The sequence below is a fragment of the Pimephales promelas genome, chromosome 7 (genome assembly GCF_988280905.1).
Source record: "Pimephales promelas chromosome 7, fPimPro1.hap1.1, whole genome shotgun sequence".
NCBI lineage: Eukaryota > Metazoa > Chordata > Actinopteri > Cypriniformes > Leuciscidae > Pimephales > Pimephales promelas.
This window is the reverse complement of record NC_142775.1, coordinates 21999065-22010537: the sequence shown is the minus strand read 5'-3', so window position 1 is coordinate 22010537 and position 11473 is coordinate 21999065.

The window sequence follows — 11473 nt, the reverse complement described above, 5'->3', positions numbered from 1 at the left end:
GAGTAGATGTATTTAAAGTAACGTAGGCCACTTTTAACTGATGACATGAGACATTTGGCATGATCAGCACCCACAAATATTCCCCCATTGCATTATTATGTCATATTCAACATTATATATAGTAATGTAGTACTGACATTAAATCTCTGAAAACGTTTTATTTTGGGTGAATTATACATAATTCATATTGTCACTGTCCACGATACATACAGTACAGTATTATTGCATTTTTGTATTGCAATGTATTGTGACACGATACATTGTTAAACCCCTGACAAACCTGATTTATAATAGACTGCGGTTATAAAACACAATAATAATACTTTTTAATTGGTTCTCAATCTCTCAGCAACAGAAAACAAGCATTGGATGCAATCTGGAAATATTTCTAAGATGGAAAAATTAGATTTTAACAGTATTCAAAACATGTGGCTCAAACGTTAGATTGGCATCAAAAATTACTCCTAAATTCCTCAATTTAGATTTAAACTCCACAGGCTCTAGAGTGTATCAAGAGCTAGAGTGACCGGCTCTACTTTGAGTAGTTGGTGGGGTGTACGAACAAGCATAATCTCAGTCTTTTCACTATTGAGACCAAGAAAATTATTCTTGTCATCCATTCATTCATCTTAGAAATACTCTCAGAAAGAAAAGTAACAGGTACAATTTCATTAGGTCTAAAATGAATTTAGATCCAAGTATCATCTGCAAATTTATGAAAATTTAGACCAGGTAATCTCAAAAGAGATTAACCCTAAATATTAAAAAGGAGAGGGCCCAAAGTTGACCCCTGGGGGACGCCAGACTGCACAATATTAACCTCAGATCTAAATCCACTCATGGCAACAAACTGCTTCCTATCAAAGAGGTAGGACTTAAACCAATTCAGAACAGTATTTGAAACCCTAAAAACTGTTTCAAGACAAATAATTAAAATTGACTGAGTGATCAACAGTGTTAAAAGTGGCCCTCAGATCAAGAGCCAGAATCTGAAGCAATTAACAGGTCATTGATGACCCTAACCTGAACTGTTTGTAATTCACGAAAACCTGATTGCAGCGGCACAAAGAGATTATTCTCAGTTAAGTGAGAAATCAACTGAGAAGCAACCACTCGTTCCAAGAGTTTAGCCAAAAAAGGGAGATTAGATATGGGACAAAAATTATTGAAGTTCTCATAATCAATATTTGACTTTTTAGGCAACGGGGTAATTGCAGCAGTTTTAAAAGTTTCCGGCACAACTCCAGTACACAGAGAGTTATTTCTAATACTCAGAACAAAGGGGCACAAGGAAGCCCACCATGATTTAAACAGACCAAATGGTATGGGATCTAGAAAAGAAAGTAGCTGCTTTCATTTTTGAAACCTCTGCTAAAAGAAAATGAGTCAATAATGTTGCTTCTTTTCTATGAACCCGGCAACACGGGCAAGTTATCTTGATGGACACAAGCTGTGAAATTTCCAGTTTCCATCCTCTCTGTTCACAATGATCACTCTTGGTTGCAGCACAGGAAAGTCTCTAGGCATCATGCTGACGCTTGCGCTGTTACTATGGCAACCAGTGTAGATATCAGATATTGACTACACCATCTGAATAAACAGATCTTCATTTGTAAAATGACTGTCTGGATTGTCAGCCCTAAAAAGAAAAACTAGTCAAATAAGTTTTGGTTGCAATGCGAGGACATTGTTTCCCAGTATATTGAGTGTGTTTTAGTGAATCATTTGGTTGGCTAAGTTTGATATGGAATCCAATATAAGGCTGGAATACAATATAATTAAAAAAAATCTTCTGAACAGACTTTTGACAGACACTTGCTGACTTTGTAAATGATTACAGAGGAAAAACTGGCCATCACACAGTAATTGACTGAGGATCACGCACGGCACCATGTCATTCCAAACACAACAAACTCACACAGAAACAGATGTTTGACAAATGAAAACGGTGTTCTAAAATTATCAAAATATCCTTCAATTGTATAGAATCATAATAGGAAATCTAAAAAGTTGTGGTCTGTGCCCATCTTACACTACACAATTGTCTGTGAAATCTGTCAACTCCAACGGCCCAGAATTTTGTATACTGAATGAATGAATGAATGAACGGTCTACTGATATTTGTTATGACACCCGCTTCAAACATTACAATGCTCATGATAACATTCGTTCACTGGACAATAAGTAATCTGAGTCAGCAGTTCACCAGCTAATTACTCTTCGACAGCAATGTCATAAAAATATAAAGAGCTACCGCTAAAACAGAAGATCAAACACGAAATTCTAAAGATGGTTGTTTCTCTGGCACATAAGGTCCATAGCCCTATTTGGTTACAACAGCTCCCCCGTTTTAATGGTTTACTTAAAGCTACACTGAGATTTTTACCCTCATCTAGCTGTGAAATGGTATATGACCATCCAGTTAATATTAGTTTCTGTTCCTCTCAATTGCGATTTCGTTTTAACACCTACAGTGGCCAATGTAGTCCAAGATTAAAATCGTTTCCAGTTCGACATCGTCTATGAGTGTTAACTCAAACGTAAATGCGAAAGGCGAAGCTTGAACGGGTATGTCCCTCTTTGGCTAATGTACTTTCAAGATGGAGGGGCAACATGGCGACCGACATTAGAACCCCTTACCCGTGAGCATTTTCAATGGCATATTATACACTCACGAGAATACTTTATTACTTAAATGAAGTAAATATGCATTAATGAGCACATATATTTTTAAAAGAACTAAGTGTTTTTAGCTAAGAATAAACTAAGAGTTACACAGTGCAGCTTTAATTTTTAACATTCAAAAAGCATGCCAAATTAATCAAATTCATTCAACTTTAATAATTAATATTTTATTAATTTCATTTTCAAGTTTCATTGGATTTGGTGTTTTGTTATTTATTATTAAAAACGGTGGTAAACAAACAAATGCATAAAATGTTTAATTATTAAATTGTATAATGTTATTACTTTGAAAAGTCAATTGTTCTTCTTGAATATTATTTCTGTAATGATTTAAATCAAACTTTTTCTTGAGTTGTATAGTGAAGACCTTTTAAGTTTCTGTGTGAATTAGCTTTTATCTGAAAAAATGGTGAAATCCTTGTGATGAAATCATTGAAATTAATTCCATTTTTATGACTGTATTTTGTTTCATTAAGGCTGACCGCTACATAAATATGTCTCAACGTAGATCATGTGGCATGTGCACAGTGTACAGTATGCCATTCCAAACAAATATTGCCATTCTACCTATTTCTGTCTTCCTCTGTATGATGGGATGCAGCATGTGGAAAATGGAGACAGGAAGACAGCAGGTAAACAATCATTATCGTGACATGTCTGTGAGACGCCCCCATGTGTCTTCCTGTGACTTAGCTTGGGAAATTGGCTCTGTGTTACTACATATGCAATGCGAGTCGCACATGGGGCCATGATTAAAAGAACACACACACACACACAGAATCATCCTCTGGCATGGCTTGCAGTGAGTAGTCTCTTGAAAAAAAAAAAAAAAATAGAGAAAAAAATTCAATATAATTGCGTGCGACAAAATCTTGCCGTTCCACCCTCCTGCTACCTCTCACTCTGCAATCTGTCCGGAGCTTGTGACTGCTGATGCTTGAGGAGCAGGTGGAATGTTTCGGAGAGCCCCATGTGGTGGACGGAGAGAGTAAGAGACGTGTCCTCCTCCCTCAATCAAATGTGCTTGAGTGCACAGCACAACAACACATCGTCAGGCGGGGGCCTATAGGGCCATCTGTGGGGACGGGGAGGGGACTGCCTGCTCCAGACCTGGCGCAAAAGATGCCGCCTGGTCCACACATGTTCTCTGAGAAAGGCACTGTCCTTGAATGAAGAAGATATGATACCTGTGATATTTTAGTTTTCGCATGTGTACTTTTTTAAATTCAACTTCTATTTATATATATTTAAAAACAACTTTGTTGCCCATAGTGCTTTACAATTGTTTTGTTTAATATGACGGAAGTCACACGCCAAGCCCCAACATGCCTGGGTGGGGCGCAGCCCACGTCTGCCTATGGTGCTCCTCCTGATTCAGATGTTATTTGTGTATTCTCTTTGGATCAAAGGCAGGTCGCGTTAATTAGCGGATTTCACACTCCTCGGCCAGCAAACACCCCCGTCTCCCCCTTCTCAGCCTCTGTCACTGAGGCATTAGACATGTTAATCGCCTGCACAAGCCTGGGAGTGTAATAGAAAGTTGTCTGCACACACGTCTGGAGGTCATGGTCGAGGCACCTTTGTCATCTTTTATCAAGCCCAGCGCAGGTGTGGCTTGGTCTGTTTATACTGTGAGCTTCCCATTTAGGACTGAAGGGTCGTGTTGGCACTGAAATATTTTCTGATATCCCACTGCTCACTTTTGTGTATCGTGCATGGAGTATTAGCACCATGTTGTCCCCCCAGTCCAAGGGCAAAGGAGAGGACGCCGAGAGGATCAGAGGTCATGCAAACAGTCCTAAGAAAACAGTGGAGAAAACAGTAAAACACACAGTAGGCTATACAAGTTTGGTGTCTTTTAAGAATCATTTTGAATCATTCAGCATTTTGAATAAGTGAAAAACTGATATATTATGAAAGATTTTTGAAATTGCTGAATTTTCAGCAGCTATTACCCCAGTCTTCAGTGGGATAATGGCTGAATACTCCTCCATTAATTGATCAATTTAATCCAAAATTTAATCCCTACATGTCAGTTTTTGCTGAGATAAACCCTTAATTGAAGATGATTCTAAGACTTTATTATTATGGCAGATTAGTAAATCTTTGATTAGATGTTACCAAAAGTAGCTCTACAATAATTAAGAGATTATCAAACGTGCAACCAATGGACATTTTGCTATCCCATAAATCGGCAGGAGCCGGTTTGACAACACGGGTGTTGCTGCATCAAGTTGGGGTTAAGCTTTTTAAGTTGATGTATATATTTGGTACATTATATGTTCAAAATAATAATTTTAAGCTGATATTTATAGAGCCTTGAACTGGTGTGCACTTTCATATTGATCTCATCTCATTTTGATACACTGCACATAACCACTCAAATCAATACTCAGCTAGGCAGACGACATGGATAGTAGAATATGTGTGATTTGGGAGTCAGCCACCCTCCAGCAGTAATCTGTGAATAGTTTAGGCTTTGAGTTTGTGATAATGGGACTGAGATGCAGCCATAGGTCCAATAGAGAAAAACCCTAGAGCCCTCTAATCCATATTGGAACCTATAAGTCTTTCTTGTATGTGCATTTCCTTCCTGTCAGAGTGAGGAATAGTTCCGCCCAGTGTCTTCATTAATGGCATCATTTCCATTCCAGGTCTGTCAGGGTGGTGTGAGACTGCCATCTAACCGTTCCCAACTGCAGGTGAATCAGTGTGGCAATTAAGAGACACAATTAGAGCCCATTCTCTTCTGCAGGCTATGGGTACAGAGATAAGCGTTAAGCCTCAGCTTAATTGGATCATTGTCTCTGCAGAAACACAAAATACTAGAGGAAAAAAAAAAAGAATTAAAATGTGGTTAGTTCACTGACAACATAAATGAAAAACAACATAAATAGGTTCTTTACTTCTTGGAAAACTGGTAATTTCTTGCGGCTTTTTGGACTTGGAGTTTTAGTAAAAGTGGGTGAAAAATGTGCATTCAGTTTTGTATCACATATCACAACCCCATCCCTGCCCATGGCATCATTTTGTGTTGGAAGATGAAATTAGATCGCTGAATGTGCCCTGACAATTAGATAATGGAATAATTACATCCTCAGCTTGACTCTCCTCTGCCCTAGCCATTGGCAGCCTGGAATATTTGCTTAATGAACCGTTTTTTAAAATAACCCTTTCTAAAATTATTAGAGTTTTTGAAAACAGATGTAGTTTTGAGTGAGTATGTTTATTATGAGCATTTTTCACCCTCTCTGTGCTTTCTAAATGCCCTCTTCATATGTGAAATAAGAGACAGTGCTTTGCAGAACTTTTTCTCACAGGCTTTTGGCTTGCTGTTGGCTCCAGTATTGTTTGCTCTGCGCAATTCAATAACAACCCTGAATTACATTGTAACAGCATCACAAAATAAATAATTCACTGCACCTACGACAGTCAAATTGTCTTAGTTTTTCAAGACAAGCCATGACCAAAATAAACATAAGAGATTAATTTGTAGCCACCATTTCAAACCCACGTGTAATGCAGCTCACGGTCACCGAACATGTCATTGATTGATGATGTAAAACGCCAGAGACGTTTTCTTGCGTCCGTTTTTAACGTGTCTTGACTGTCCTACACTCTGACATTAATGACAACTGAGATCTTACAGTGTGACATGGCTTAGTTACAGCGATGATCATGTTCTTACAGTCTAACAAGCAACAGTCATATGAAGGACTATAATAAATTACACATGTACCCGGCTTTAGATGCAGCGTTTCGCCAGGTCCAGCACTGTGAAGGGTATTTGACCTAGCTTGTTGTAAGGGAAAGAAATTACACTTTTCACCCTCTGCCCCACACCTGTGGCCATAACAATACACACAGGCCTTGAGAAAAAGGAAACATGTGTGACTGTCACCAGACCTTTCTGTGTGTATGCACTTCCTTTTCCTTTACCCTCTCAGGCTTGATAAGACGGAGGGGAAAAACAGGATGAAAGACAAGACAAACGGCAGTGGGTCTTTTCTTTTTACACTTTTTATGGCAAGGGTATAAGTTCTGAGGTTAGTATGGTGACAAAGGAGCGTTCCTACCTCATGCTCGATGAGGCTGTATGTGCTGTGGTGCTTTGCCATCATCTCTTGGGGTATTGTTTTTTATTTTTAATCTTTTTTCTCTTTTTTTTAAGAAAAGTAGTTGGCATACAGTATTTGTGAGTGGGACAAGTTCCTTTTAAGTTCATGTTCAAAGGCTCATCTAACTGTTGAATCCTGATTCAAGGGAAATTAATGGCCCCACTCGCTTTTTGAAGCCGACGAAGATGGGGGTGTCCATTTCATTGGCAAATTCAGATTTTTTTTTTAACATTTTCTATTGAATATCTGAGCCATGTTCTGATATGCTGTCATGGGAGAGCCTAAAACTAATTTTGCTAAATTGTATAGTGAGGTTAGATTATAATCTCATAAATATAATTCATGAAAGCAGTGAGAGCATCAAAAAGTAGAGACAGTTTTAATGTTATGCAAATTAGAAGTGTAAATGGCAGGCAGATTTCAAATGCAGTTTGGATGCTTTCATATCACGAAGGCTGAAGGTGGGCTAACAAAGGTTATTTAGTGTGTGTGTGTGTGTGTGTGTGTGTGTGTGTGTAAGCATGCAGTTCACATAAGCTGCGAATGCTCTGCATACCCAAGCAATTTCAGAGAACGAGTTTGTGGACTTGCCAATTAATATTAACTCTATAAATGATTAGGCCTATACAATTCCTTATCATTTGAGGTGTAACATAAATCTTAAATTATAAAATGTTGGTAATATGTAGCTCTCTGCAGTTTATTCATTTGCCAAATATCTGTAATTTTCTGTAAAAATCTGTGCCAGTTATGGATAGGGGTGGGGGAAAAAATCGATTCTTAGATGCTTTGCAATGTGGATAATTCTGAATCGATTCACAAATGTCAAATCGATTTTCAAAAAAAAAAAAAAAATTGATGTATATTTATAGTAACATAATATTGACGGAACACGAAAGACGGAACTCTGAAGTGCGGAAGTGCAGTGGCCGGACCGTCTGTGGTGCACATAACAGAAATGCGATGGCTGAGCACCAAATCCAAACACCCTACGAGTTAAAAGCTGACGTGTGGAAAATTTTTCGCTTCTGAAGTTGAAGGAGGAAAGGAGCTGGAAAAGAGCCACACTACTTGTAAGCTATTCTACAAAGCTTACAAGTAGTGTGGCTCTTTTCCAGCTCCTTTCCTAAAACTAAAAAAAAAATCGGAAAAACGACAAATATGAAAAGCCATATGACGCGTACTTTATATTGTATATATTGTACTTTAATTCATTATGGGTCATTACTTTGTGTGTGTGCGACAATAAATACTTTGATTTAAAAGTACAAACACACACACTAAAAGATTCAGATAACCGATAATCGCGTTAGCATCGAATCTCAGCCCTCTGAATCGCAATCGAATCAAATCGTGAGGTGCCTAGAGATTCCCACCCCTAGTTATGGATGGGTTCGGGTAAGCAAATCCACAACAGCTTTGCCGCCTACTCCGTTGTTATGCATCATAATCTTCATTGTTCTGCATTGTCATTGGCTTGGTGGCATATGGGGGATTTCATGCGCAAGGAAAGCTGTCCATGAATTGCTCATCCATGCTAGTGGGTTCATTTGTAGGTTCTCTATACCCTGTCTTTCTAACGTGTCGATTTCACGATTTCTACAACTTGTAGCACAGAACAAAGGGGATACTATGTTTGTAAACAAAAATCAATCTCTGAAATTTTGATCAGGTTGGTTGTCAGTCGTCAGTGTAGACGGGCTGAACGAAAATAGAAGAAGGATAGTCTTCAGGCGTCACTGGAGATGTTCAGAGACAGTCTTGCCACCTACCAGAAAGCAGTGAAGGAAGCTAAAGGACTGTACCTTTCTAATCTCATCAATAGCAACAGCCATCGTCCTGGAATCCTGTTCAGCACCATTAATTCTGTTATAATTCCAGAGTCTGCTGTTTTGATTGATGTATCTGAAAATATATGCAATGCATTCAATGAATACTTTTTGGACAAGGTTTTGTCTGTCAGGCAAACCATCACACAAGCCCCTGCTGTTGCCTTGTCCACCCGAGTGGCACAATGTGTGCTTGAGAACTTTGAGGCTGTTTCTCTTGTGGACCTTAAACAAGCTGTCCATGAGTTGAAGCCTACCACCTGCATTCTAGATGCTGTTCCTGCTAAGATTTTGAACAAGGCTAGTGACATCATAGGTCCCTTCATTGTCCCCTTTATAAACACCTGTATTAGTTTGGGCACTTTGCCCGCTGCTCTCAAACACGCCATTGTTAGGCCGCTTCTCAAGAAACCCAACTTTAATCCCACAATACTATCCAACTTCCGCCCAATATCTCGCCTGTCATTTCTGTCCAAGTTGATGGAGAAGCTGGTTTTCTCCCAGGTTCAGTTTCATCTCCAACGGCACGACATTGGTGACAAAATTCAGTCGAGTTTCAGATCTAGACACCGCACCGAATCTGCTCTACTAAGGGTCTATAATGACATTCTTGGAGCCCTGGACTGTAAAAGCTCTGTGGTTTTGGTGTTACTGGACCTGACCACTGCATTTGACACCGTGGATCATACCATTCTCATCTCCCGTTTTCAACATGTTGTCGGTCTGCAGGGCTCAGTGATTAATTAGTTTACTTCATATATCAACAACAGAACATTTTTCAGTAATGCTTAATGACTTTTCCTCCTCACCTGCTCCTCTGTCCTCCGGTGTGCCTCAAGGATCCATTCTCGGTCTGATTCTGTTTTCTTTGTATATGTTGCCAATTGGTCAACTCATCTCACACCAAAACGTTAATTTTCATTTCTATGTTGACGACCTCCAGATTTACCTTCCTGTGATTCCTGTGAACTGTCTTCAGGACATCAAACAGTGGCTTTCCCAGAATTTCCTTCATCTGAATGAAGGAAAGACTGAGTACATCCTGTTCAACCCGGACTCAACCAATGGGTCTCTCAGTTCTGGCCCTCTAACACCTTAGTTTGCACTCATTGTACATAACTAGGGTGTTATTTTAGACAAGACTAAGCGGTACGATGTACAGATCAGTGCAGTCGTGAAGGCAAGCTTTTGCCAGTTGAGGCTCTTGTGTAATGTCAAAACATTTTTGTCCAGAGCTGACCTTGAAAAGGCCATTCATGCCTTCATCATCTCAAGGATAGACTATTGCAATGCCCTTTACATTGGACTTGATCAATCACTCATCAATAGGCTTCAACTGGTACAAAACTCAGCAGTATACGTCTCCTTTGTAATGCCTCCAAGCGCTCACATATCACCCCATTGCTCTGTTTGCTCCACTGGCTTCCTGTGTGGCCGGTTTAGGGTGGAGTATAAGGACCTGCTTGTTCATGGCCCCGGCCAACCTCGCAGAACTATATACAGTCTATCAACCAGTCAGAACCCTGCACTCCTCTAAATACACCTCTTTGGTGATTCCTAAGTTCAAATGTAAGAAGTTTGGAGGTCGGTCATTTGCCGTCCAAAGCCCAAGGCTGTGGAACGCTCTTCAACCCCTCCTATGAAGTATTGCTATGTTGAGTTATTTTAAATCGCTGTTGAAAAAACATCTATTTAGACAAGCTTTTAATACATAGCTTATGTCTCGATTCAATTGCTTTATACACTTATGTTTTTATCTATTGTTGTCTATTGATGTTTTACTGGAAAGCGCCTTGTGCACCTTTTGACTGTTGTAAGGCGCTCAACAAATAAAATTTGATTGATTGATTGAACAACAAACAATATGCATTAAGGCCCGTTCACACCAAGGACCATGATGATTTTAGCGACTTTTGGACAAACCTCAGTAACCTCCAAATGTTGCCAGTACTGTCCTGCGAGCACAAGCTCTTGCTTTCTCCCTGTCTTCACTCTCTCTAGCTGCGTCTCCGCTGTTTGTGAATGGCTGAGAGGAGCGCACGGCCGCTGGCAGACGCAAATGAGCAGTGTTTTTTTTCCAAGGACTTATCACTTATCTGCTTTTCTTTTGTTTGATATTTAAAGAATTTAGTTTGACGATTTTATTTCTTTTCTTGTGCTTGTTATTACTTGTAACCGTAACACTCACAATCACAGAGCTTAGTTCATCTGGTTCTCTAACTCTCTCAATTCAGATAGGGAAGGGAAGGCCTTAGCAACTTTCCTGAGAAAATAGTTGGCAACAGTGGGCATTTTAGCTGGATCTGCCTTTTCATTTAGATAAATATTTTTGTGGGAGACTTGGAGTTTTGGAACTTTGCAGATCTTATTCATCACAAGCAGCTACATAACACACTAAAGAAAAAGCAAAACATGAAAACGCTATATATATATATATACTGTATGTATATATATATATATATGTAGGCTATAGTGCAAAGATCACTACTTTTGCATTTGAAAATGATGTGATTAAGCTGAGAACTGAATGTGCAGATTGAAAAGCACCTAATGTAATCCCCTGAAAGACAAGACGGCAATAATGATAACATTAAAATCAATGTGCATTTGCTGCGACAGAGCAAGCTGCAGATATAGTGATCCACAGTTTGATCAGAGAAACAGGGTGATGATGATGATTTCTCACGGCACGGGCCGAATTGATATGCACTGACAAGGGAACCTAGAAGAACAACAGGCTGCTCTCTGAGATAAGCCTCCTCAGCCCTCTTCAGATGTGCGCGTGTTTACCCTGAATAATTTAGGCAGTACACTCCAGTAACTGTCTGATAAAGACTGCGT